This window comes from Macadamia integrifolia, unplaced genomic scaffold (genome assembly GCF_013358625.1).
Source record: "Macadamia integrifolia cultivar HAES 741 unplaced genomic scaffold, SCU_Mint_v3 scaffold3248, whole genome shotgun sequence".
Taxonomy (NCBI): Eukaryota; Viridiplantae; Streptophyta; class Magnoliopsida; order Proteales; family Proteaceae; genus Macadamia; species Macadamia integrifolia.
Genome location: NW_024869332.1, coordinates 14192 through 24992, shown reverse-complemented (window position 1 = coordinate 24992; position 10801 = coordinate 14192). Strand labels below are relative to the sequence as shown.

Sequence of the window (10801 nt, the reverse complement as noted above, 5' to 3'; positions counted from 1 at the left end):
TGGGCATATTCCAGTTGAATCTCTTATAATCAGTGCAGTAGTTGTAGATCAGGTAGTTGTCTCTAGCCCAATTCATCTGACCAATTTGACTGTCGTTTAACTTGCTGTAAACAAGAGATGTCCACCAGTGGTAAGGGGTGATAGCAGCACATTCAATGATGCTATATTCTCCATTCCATTGGCAAGCCCTTGGCCTAAAATTTCTAAATCCAGCTTTGAAAGGTGCACAGCTCCAATCAATCTTCACACGCCCACCTTGTGTGCACCAGTTATCAGCATTCCATAAGCTGGCATAAAGCCACATCCCTTGCTTGTTTGGGTAAGCAATGCCCTTACTCTCATAGTTCCGAAATGCTCGGATTGGCAGCCCATCAATAAACCACCTGAAACAAGAGCAAACATGATGGTGATGGACTTTGAAGCAGTGAAACAAACAATTTGGACAGGTCCTAGTGGGTAAACTTACACAATTTCACTTGTGTTCCAATGTATATTGTAGTTGTGGTAATCCGCATTTGGGTCAAACCAAAGTTTAAATTGCTGTTCTTTGCTTCCAACACCCTGAGCAAAGACATTTGTGTGGACAGTGTAAGGCTCTCCTGATGAATTACCCAAAAACTCAAAAGTCTATCTCATCATGCTTGTCACCGGTTGAAGACAATAGCACATAATTTATAATGGAATTTAGTCAGATTTCATGTGTGAGGAAAATATGAAACTTGGGTTTCACATACTAAAATATATGGTTAATTACATAGTAGGCTGTAACAGTGCTAGCAGAATTCCCAAGGAATATAGTTAGCAGGGTAGGAGATGATGCCTTAACTAGTGAGACTATTTCTTTAAAGGTATGAGAAAGAGATTGAGCACAATGACATTACAGATTCCAAGTTCATTTCTCAAATGCATCTCAAATATTCTTTGGACAATTCTTCAAGGAATCAGGATAACCAGTTTTTTTTTTTTTTTTAAAGGGGGGGGGGTGGGGGAGTGGATCATTATATTTTACTTCCATTTTTGCCACATGTGGCCTAATGCCATCTAGGGTTTAAGACAGAATCTATATCAAATGCTACTACAAATTTATTTGAGCCTGTGAGGAACTGGTTAAACTCTCTCTATTCTAAAACTCTAGTTGAGTTCACATAATTTTTTAGGTGACTCAACTGAGAAATCAGCCAAGAAATGTTTCGATTATTGTCTGAGTCGACTTGTTGATTAAGCATTTTGGTTACTCAATAGGGATCAGTTCCATATTAGGATTAAGTTGATTTTCATTCTTCAATTTGAAGTGCTGGACAAAGTAGGATCTAAAGAATGAAAGAAACAGTATGAAATCAATAGCCATTCTAGTCTTGTTACATATGAAATCAAAAGCCATCATGAAAAATTAATGTTGAAAATGACATTAAGACATTGGTATATAGTTATTATGATAAGAGGAACATACCTGACCAATTGGTTAGCAGAAGCTCAAGATCATCACCATTACCTGTAATCTGGGCTTGATTACCTCCCCATGTAAAGTAAACATTCTCTGGAAATGTGGCCTCTACAGAGTTCAGATTGAGTGCAATCAGAGAGATGACAAGTGCAAAGAAAAGACCTCCTAAATTGGCCATATACGCCAACCCAAAATCTTAATATCCTTCTCTCTTCTTTGGTAGATAGGGACAATTGCTTCTTCTCTAAAGATAGAAACTGAAATTGAGATGCATCTGAAGATCAAGGGTGTCAATTGGACGGTCTGATTCGGTTTCGGTCAGGTTGAATTGGTTTCGGTCTAGGAATGAGGGAGACTAAAACCAATTCATTAAGGAACTTCAGTTTTCGGTCAGTTTCGGTTTCAGTCTGGTATGGTTTCGGTTTATTTTGATTTTTCAATATCGGTTTAATATTGATTTAGATCGGCTTATTATTGGGCTTGAACCATAATGAATCTTACATTCATCACTTACAATGACAAGATTTGACCCCAAAAAAAAAAAAAAGAACTTTAAATTTATGATTAAATCATGGTTTATCATTGTAAGGGAAATATAACTAATATTGAAACCAATGGATAACAAATTACTAAGAAGATAACTAATATTGGAATCACAAAATGAACCATATTATCCAATCATTTATTTAAATATCCGACTAGTTTTCTATAGTGAACAAAGAAATCAATGGAAGCATTATTACAATTTACAAATCAATTTCTCTATTCATAACTTAATATTTAATGATTTGTAACAATTCACCTTACAATAAAAAAATTTCTCTCATATTGTAAAAAATGGATGGTCAATTCCCCAATTTATAATCTCATAATCATTTATTTTTTTATCGGTTTTATTCGGTTTGGTTATTGGTCGGTTCGGTTTGGACCGGTTTTCAGTTGGTCCCAACATACCTCAGTCCAAAACCAATCCAATAACGATCGGTTTGATTTAGTTCTAGTTTTATCGGTCGATTTCGATCGATTTTATCGAATCGGGCTAGGTTTTGACACACCCTATGAAGATGGTTTAAGACAACTTTATATAGGATACACTGAGAATGAGAATAAGATTTATACAGTTCTTTTATTCATTTATAACCAATACTGGCTTGCAGGTTTGATGAATATGTATGACTTGGTAGTCTTTCTTAGAATATTTCTTTTCAGGGGTCAATTAAGGACTGGAGCGCGGTTCTCTAAGGTCAAACTTTAGTTCCTATCTTTCTATAAACTGGGAGGAACCATTGATTAGACAATATAACTCTACTAATGTGTTCTTAACAAGTGGGTGTTGAGAATATTTCTGCAGTTATATACCATTAGTCCATAAATTAATCAGAAGATAATAAGCATGGCCATGTTATCTTTGGCTAATGCTGCAATGCACAAAGGCGAGAAGATATTGGTGAAGCCATGGGCACGTACAGCACACATTTGAGAAGAGAACAACGTTTCTCATACAGACAAGCTGGCACGCTGTGCAAGTAGGATTGTATTGTGCAAGAGACATGGACAACACGCTCACCTCAGCAGGAGAGGGAGAGATGGGGTTTCTGGACAGCTAGGGAAGCTGCCTAGTCTCTTATTTTTCAAAGGATTCTGTTGATGGTAATGTTGAAGGTAAATCTTTTAGATAATGGTATCATCTTTTGGTCTGCTGATGGCAATATCATAGTTGGATTCTTGAGATTGATTTGTATTTTCCCGTCTAGGTATGCCTGATAAGGTTTTAAAACTTGGGATGGATCTTAGGATTGGTCAAGGCGGACAATGATCCAACATCAATCTAGATCGGCTTAGATGGGATGGTATCAGATAGATTATTACCCTTATTTATTTTTTAATAAATATCAGTTTTATTACATTTTTACCTTTGGGTCTTACCCAATGGGATCGGATTGGGGATCGGACAAGGCCAATTCCGATCCAATCCAGCCTAGTTAGATTGATTGATCTGATTCGAGTTTTAGAATCATGACTCCTGGACATTAAATTTTGTACATCTTTATTTTTATAATATAATATTTTTTTGATCTTCTACTTAAAAAAAGATTTGTAGATTACCATATCAATATTTATCCTAAGCATCTCCTCGCATTCGTTACAAATCAAATAATAGATAGAGATTGGGATTACCTTGATATTCACAACAGCAAAATCCACCAATGAAATGCAAAACTTGAACCCGTCATTACCTGATGAAAGAAATTCATTCAATGACGAAACTATAATGGAGGAGAGACTCTCTTCCTCCCTTTATGAACCAACTCAATTATGAATTCTCAATTTAGTAGTATGATTAGCGTTTCTCATATTAATTCTCTTTAAAATTAGTAGTTGTGATCAAGCCAAGTAGTGTGATGGAAAAGGGTGATCTCATAGCTTATCCAACATCACACGTAAGGATAGTCCATGTGAGATTAATCGCCAAGTGATAGAAATTTTCATTATTTTTCAATCCTTCCACTTGTCAACATTACACAATGGACATAGGTATGAAAATGGATATCTCTAAAATTCTTAATCCGTTGAATTACCAATATCAGAGAATCTTCATCGGTGATTGGATGTGAAAAATTTTAAAATATAAATTATATATTCATAATAAGTTTTTAGATAACTCTCACTAAATGTTCTGTTTTATAGGAAGTGAATACAATGTTGATCATCTCTTCCATCTATATTAATAGAATATTGTACAATGATATTTACCCAAAGTAAACATCAACTTTGGTACATCATAGACACACAAAGTTCGTTGCTCACCAACAGTGCTATCCCCTTGCATGAGTTAGTTGTTCTTTTGTGCTCATTCTGTTAGTATTTTTCATAATTTCTTCGAACAATTTTAGACCATGCAAGAGAAATGAAGCGAACTAACCAGCCTGATCTCACAATTGTATGGGTCATCATACTGCTCCAATTCCATGAACTCACAAATCCCCTTGAGCTATAAATCCCTAGCGTAAAGACAATAGCTATCAAAGAAATAGGCCACAGTCGCAGGACATGGGGCCAGCAGCCACAGCAACGGCTGGATTGGCCTCAGGTTTGCAGGGTTTGTTAGAGATGATCCCCAATGATTTCACCTGTTTCCGCCTATGTTTTTTCATTAAAAGGAAAAAAAAAAAAGGAGGGAGAGGAATAGGTATACTAGCGTAGTACCTAGGAATTAGGAATGCTAACGGTATTTTAACCGTAGGATTTGATCAACATGAATTGAACCGTTGGATGGAGAGAAGATATATAAATTTTCAATTCACGGTTGCCACACCTTTACTCTCTCTCTTTCTCTCTCTTTTCACCGGAAAATGTTATTCATTTTACCGGATCCAGCCAAAGAAAGCAAAGTAGTTGGGTTTTTTTTTCCCCTTTTATCTATCGATTTGCAGAGTGCAGTTTGAACATCAGCAGCAACTGCGGCGGTAGCGGCAATTGCAACAGCAGTGGCTATAGCAACAGCAACAAGCATCAACTCAAACAAGAGGCTTCGGCTTCTTGATAAGTAAGCCATCTCTCTCTTTCTCTCTCTCTACTGGTTTTTTCCCTTTCTTCTATCGATTTGCAGAGAGCGGCGTAAACATAGGTGACAAATTTTTTTTCCTTTTCTTCTATTGATTTGTAGAGTGCAGCTTGAACATCAACAGCAGTGGCAACAGCAGCGTAAGCCATCTTTCTCTACTGGTTTTTCCCCTTTCTTCTATTGATTTGCAGAGAGCAACGTGAACATTGGCGTCAATTTTTCTTTCCTTTCTTCTATCGATTTGCAGAGTGCAGCTTGAACATCAGCAGCAATGGTGGCGGTAGTGGTGATGGCAACAGCAACGACAACAGCAACGACAACAGCAGCATAAGCCATCTCTCTCTTTCTCTCTCTATTGGTTTTTCCCTTTTTTCTATTGATTTGCAGAGAGTGGCGTGAACATCGGCAGCGGCGGCAGCAACAGCAATGAGGAGTCATGGTCGGAATCACGATCTGGACTTTTCCATTTCCCTCAATAAACTTGCTAGCTCGTGTCTCAGCCAATGTTGCAGAAACGTTTAAACTTTCTGGCGACGGTGATGCTTTAGGCACACAGACCAGAGAAGGGGTCGTGGTTGGGGGTGTAGTACCGTGGAGCGGTAGTATTGGACAGGTTTTGTAAGACCTTGCCCTACAAATGGATGAGATTTTTCATGTTTCATCTAACAGTTAAAATTCTACTAGCATACCTTATTCCTAGGTATTACACTAGCATACCTATCATTTTTCCTTTTTTTTTTTTTATTAAAAAATATTAAAATGAATGTTCGTGTTTTGTGTATGCAACTATGCATGTGCATCATCATATATATATATATGATTTATTTCCCTTTATTATTGTTTGATTGTGAAACCTTTTATATATATATATATATATATATATTTATTATTTGATAAATGAAACCATTAAAGGGTTTTTGTATTACAATTTTGATGTCATTAAGATCATTATAAATCTTGGGTTTGATTCGACGCTTCTCATGTTTTTTCTATTTGGTGTGCACATGAGATTATTCGTTTTAATGATTTATACACATAAGATTTGCTATGGTGGATATTTGAAATTTTTTATAAGAGATTTTCTATGATATAATAAATCAGTATATACATGAGTTTTGTTAGGGTATCAAAAGTTGGCACAACCTGAATCGATCGGTTGAAGCCTCAGACCAGTGCAACCTATTACAAAATGTATCAGGCTAAAGGAACAATAGATAATCGAGCGTTCCTGTGCAAGGTAAAATGCTTCTTGAGAAGTTATACCCATCACGAATCACCTATGGACCCACCCCCTTCGGTTATTGACACCCTTTGCTAGTTGTACTCTTGAGTTTTGCTATGGTATGTATCATGGTTTATGATTCCATGTATATTGTTTGCACGTATAATCGATTTAAAAAAATTCTTAAAGCTGTATAATAAAGTTTGATCCATAAAGTATTGATGGGTCATAAGTTTTGGCTTATTACTTATGTCTTATGACCTTATTTAATAAATGTGATCCATATGAAGTCATTAATCTGTAACCCAAAATGTATTAGTCCGATCGGGCTAGTAACCCGAATAGGCCTCACCAGGCAACATGGAGACCCGACCCAACAACGTACCACATGAGTGATCTGCCAGCCCGATCCCAGTTGACCCAATTGACGGAGTTAGAAATTATTTTCATAAATTGGGTCTATTTGGCTCATTGTTAAGGAGCTGTTTGGCTGCTAGTTATTAACCAATTGAGAACTTGTCTTGTTGCTGATTTAAAATCAGTTTGGGAACCTGTTTGTCTACTAATTCAAAATTAGTTTGACAAGTGGTCTAGAATCAGACTTTCTCCAGGAGAACCATATTTTGTACTCCCATGAAAGTTTAAGGTGACGACATTCTGTACTCTCATGATGATTAGAGAAGTAGATATTTTGTAATCCTATCATGGTTATGGAGGATGTTCATGTTCTCATAATCTCTAAAATGCCACGTATGTTGTGAAATTTTTAACGTCACAAGAAGAGATTTCATATGGATTAAGTGCCTTACAGTTTGTGAGTACACAAAATGTTGTTTAAGATATTTTATATGTCACCACAATATGATTCTTTTAAGTACTCATGACGGTTCGAAATGTAACAAAGCCTAGTAAATTAATTTTGAGAGGCATTTTGCAACTTTTGAGAATACTGTTGGGGTTTTATGCCTTATATTTACAAGATTATCATTAAAAATGGGTTTAGAAAATGCCACAATATTGTAAAATCCAATAAAGCTAAATGCCTATCATTGGTAAAAAAAAACTAGAATTGAGATCATCAAAACTGTTTTTCGAGGTTTTTGGGCATTTTGGCTTTGCCCATTTGACTCAATTTTTTAATCAATTGAACCCATATGTCACATATGAAATACTTGGTGACATTTTGGCACCGTTTAATAACGTTTCAACTGTGTCTAGAAACAGCAAAAACAGCTTTTCACGTTTTTAAAAACAAAAAATGATTTTTTGGTGTTTGATAAACCTGTTTCTCGACACATTTTTTTACAGACATAACGTCACTAAAAAACCCAATAGTGTCATCGGATGCCCAAAAGGGAGAGAGGGTTCGGTTGCATTTTTTTAGGTTTAAATAGTTGAGAGATTTATCGAGCCTTTTTTTTCTCTCAAATTCGTTTCTAGAAACGACGAAACAAGTAGGACTTGTTTCGTCAAAGTTGTTTCTAGAATTATAAATAGGCATAAATTTTGATTTATGTTTCTAGAAACCGATGAAATAAAATAACTTTATCAAACACATTTTAGATTGTTTCTCCATTTCAGGAAACAAGAAAACACAGAAACAACAGAAACAAAAATGACATGGAATATCTTAAAAAATAGAATCTGCTATGTTTGATATGCATTCTATGTCAATAATGTATTCTTAAAAAATCATAACATAGCCTTCATTTAGAATTGGGTGTTAGCTGGGGCCCACAAAATGGTGAGGCAGAGAAGATGAGATGACAATTATACATTCAATAAAATATTGGGCACCAGTCAGATGTTTAAGATCATGGGTAAATGACAAAGGCTATGTTTGGTATGATTTCTTCGGATACATTATTGACATAGAATGCATACTAAACATAACTTACTTATTTGAGTTTTTAATAATAATTTCACTGAAGGGACTTATAAATTGTCACAATATCTTAAAGTCTATAATTGGTTCAATATAAAGTTTTCAGCGTGTGACAGCCTGACTAATATGTTTGTAGATTATTTTGGGTTGCAACTTCAGCCCACATACAAGTTGTAATGACCTTTACTTTATTGCTGAAAATTAATATAAAGTTAATTTCAACATAAAGATTTGAGTGCATCATAATTGGAATATTAGAATGCTAAATTTTTGGAGATGACAATAATAGTGGGAGTATACAGTCATGGAAAATAGAAGTGAAATGAATTTCCTATTCTAATTTTCACTTTGACATATGAAAGTAAAATTGTTGCTGAATATGAAAGTAAAATTGTTGCTGAACCTATTGTTCAATGTGATCGATGCAGGAGCATTTTCAAATGGGTCAACAAACCAGTCCAATAAGCCCACAAGCCCAAGCCAAATAATAGAATCTAGAAATAAAAGTTACAATCCAAGATTTTGGGGTAACTTCACGGCGACACCTGTATCAACTCAGAATGAACTAGAAGTCATGCCATATATGGATGCAATGGTCTAGAAGGTAATTTTTCAATAAAAACACGGTGCATAATTTGCTATTTTTTAGAAGAAGTTACAGCCGTTTTGGTAAAGTGTGTCCGGACTGACTGTAGGCACTTAGAATTTCAAAATTCATGTTTTTAGTCCAACTTCCATTTAAATTCGGTTCTAGAACTTCTTGGGCACTTCAACCATTATATTTTCAATCTCTTCATGATGTGAAAAATGTCTTTCAATGTTTCCAAGGTCCTTTCCTCTTGGATAGTTGTTTGTCTTCCCTATGTTTGTTTTTTCCAATTAGTCTTAATTTATTGCCTATACTTGGAAGGTTGTTCCATGTTCATCTATATAAGCTTACACCAGTGAATGAAATGCATACTTAGAGTTTATTCATAATTTGAGCCTTTGAATTTTGAGAAGAAGTGGTTCTTCTTGAGTTCTCTTATTCCTTAGGTGGATTTCCTTTGAGTGGCAAATTCTTTTCTCTTTTGAAGCAGTCACTTGTATTACCTCCTACTCTATAATTTTCCGGCGTCAGTGATGATATTGGAATTGAACAAATAGATTTAAAGAGATCCTCAAGAGTCAAAAAGTGTTTTGAGAAAATATTTATTGTAAATTTTCATGGCACTAGTAACTCATGTTGATCTCAAACTACATCAAGTTGGTTTCCAAATGTATTTCCTAACTGGTGCTTTTATTGAGGAATATCCTAATGCGCCTTTAGTAGGTAGTTTAATGTCTCTCAGGTTACACAAGACCTGGCATTCCCTTCATTGTGAGAATATTGAAAAGTTTCCAATGAGTCTATTTCATGCATTATGGAAGCAGAAGGTGCAACATGCATGTTAGGCATTATAGTTAAGGCAAGACAAAAGTCAATAAAGATCTTATGTGGAAATACTGCAATAGTTTCCCTCTTTCCTAAAATGTACTCAATGAGTCGACAAAGTAAGATAAAATATTTTCATTGTCAAAGGAGTTGTTTGGGAACATCGAGTAGCAATAAAACATACCTTTCTACAGTATGGCCATTACCCACATGAGTCCTAATGTCGTATTTTTTTATTTTTTGTCCACCTTGTGCGTGTTTCTTCTCCGGTGTATTCTGTGAAGCTTTCTCCCCCTTTCCATTAATGGCCAGTACCTCATCATCAGCTCCTCCCTCCTCTCAGACCCATTCCACACAACCAGCCTTCCACATTCCACCACGGCCACCAGACCAGACATTCCCAGACAAACCAGCGGCTGCTACTTCATCTCCATTACCTGAACCATGGGTTTACCCTAGCGATGAGGAAGACTCACTATCCCTGGACGATGGCTTTGAGGGGCCCCCTCCCCAGCAGAGAATGCATTGTCTGGTCGGACAAGTGATCCAATGCAAACCCTATAGGCGACAGGCAGTTACTAATGCTCTACCTAAAGCATGGAATGTGCAATACCCAATAGAGGGAATTCCTTATCAAAGTGATCGCTATCTATTCCAATTCTCACACCCTATGGATGTTGCTAATATTATGAATGAAGGGCCTTGGTCAGTGGGTGGTAACCTGATTGTCATGACAATTGGAATCCAAGGAAGACTGGGTTTTTAGCCATATTACTTTCTGGGTACAATTCCATGATCTACCTACAGAGCTCCTTCGCATGGACATAGCAAGCTTCTTGGCTACTAAGGTTGGGCTTCCGCTTCAAGCGATGATATTCTAGGGCATCCAGTTTTGGGCACGAGTTCAATTCCTCAAGTGTCGAATTTTGGTTGATATCACCAAACCTCTCTGTCGCGATATAAAGATCAATCGATCATCGGGTTGTCAAACCATAGTGGCAGTAAAATTTGAAAGACTTCCAACCTTTTGTTATTACTGTGGCATGGTGACTCATGAGAGTAAGCATTGTGTGGCTTTATTTAATGCTAAACATGACCATTGTCATACACATGGTTGTTCTATAGCCTCCACCTGCCCAGATTTCACAGGTAACCGATATGGTTCAACCTTCAGAGGAGTAACTCCAGATCAGCGCCAACTTGAGAAGATACAAATTGTTAACCTGACTGCATCTACTTCTAGCTTCCCTGCGTCTCCAATGCCGGCCTCC

General features: G+C 36.4%; 1 long non-coding RNA gene and 1 pseudogene across 1 annotated transcript; one reads left to right on the top strand and one right to left on the bottom strand.

The window, feature by feature from the left end:
* Positions 1 to 4: 4 nt before the first annotated feature.
* LOC122067939 lies at positions 5 to 1622 on the bottom strand (annotated as a pseudogene).
* Positions 1623 to 4895: 3273 nt separating this feature from the next.
* LOC122067938 lies at positions 4896 to 5532 on the top strand. The gene is made up of 3 exons (XR_006136925.1): positions 4896 to 4991; positions 5112 to 5149; positions 5257 to 5532. It is a non-coding gene; the product is annotated as an uncharacterized LOC122067938 (long non-coding RNA).
* Positions 5533 to 10801: the final 5269 nt, after the last annotated feature.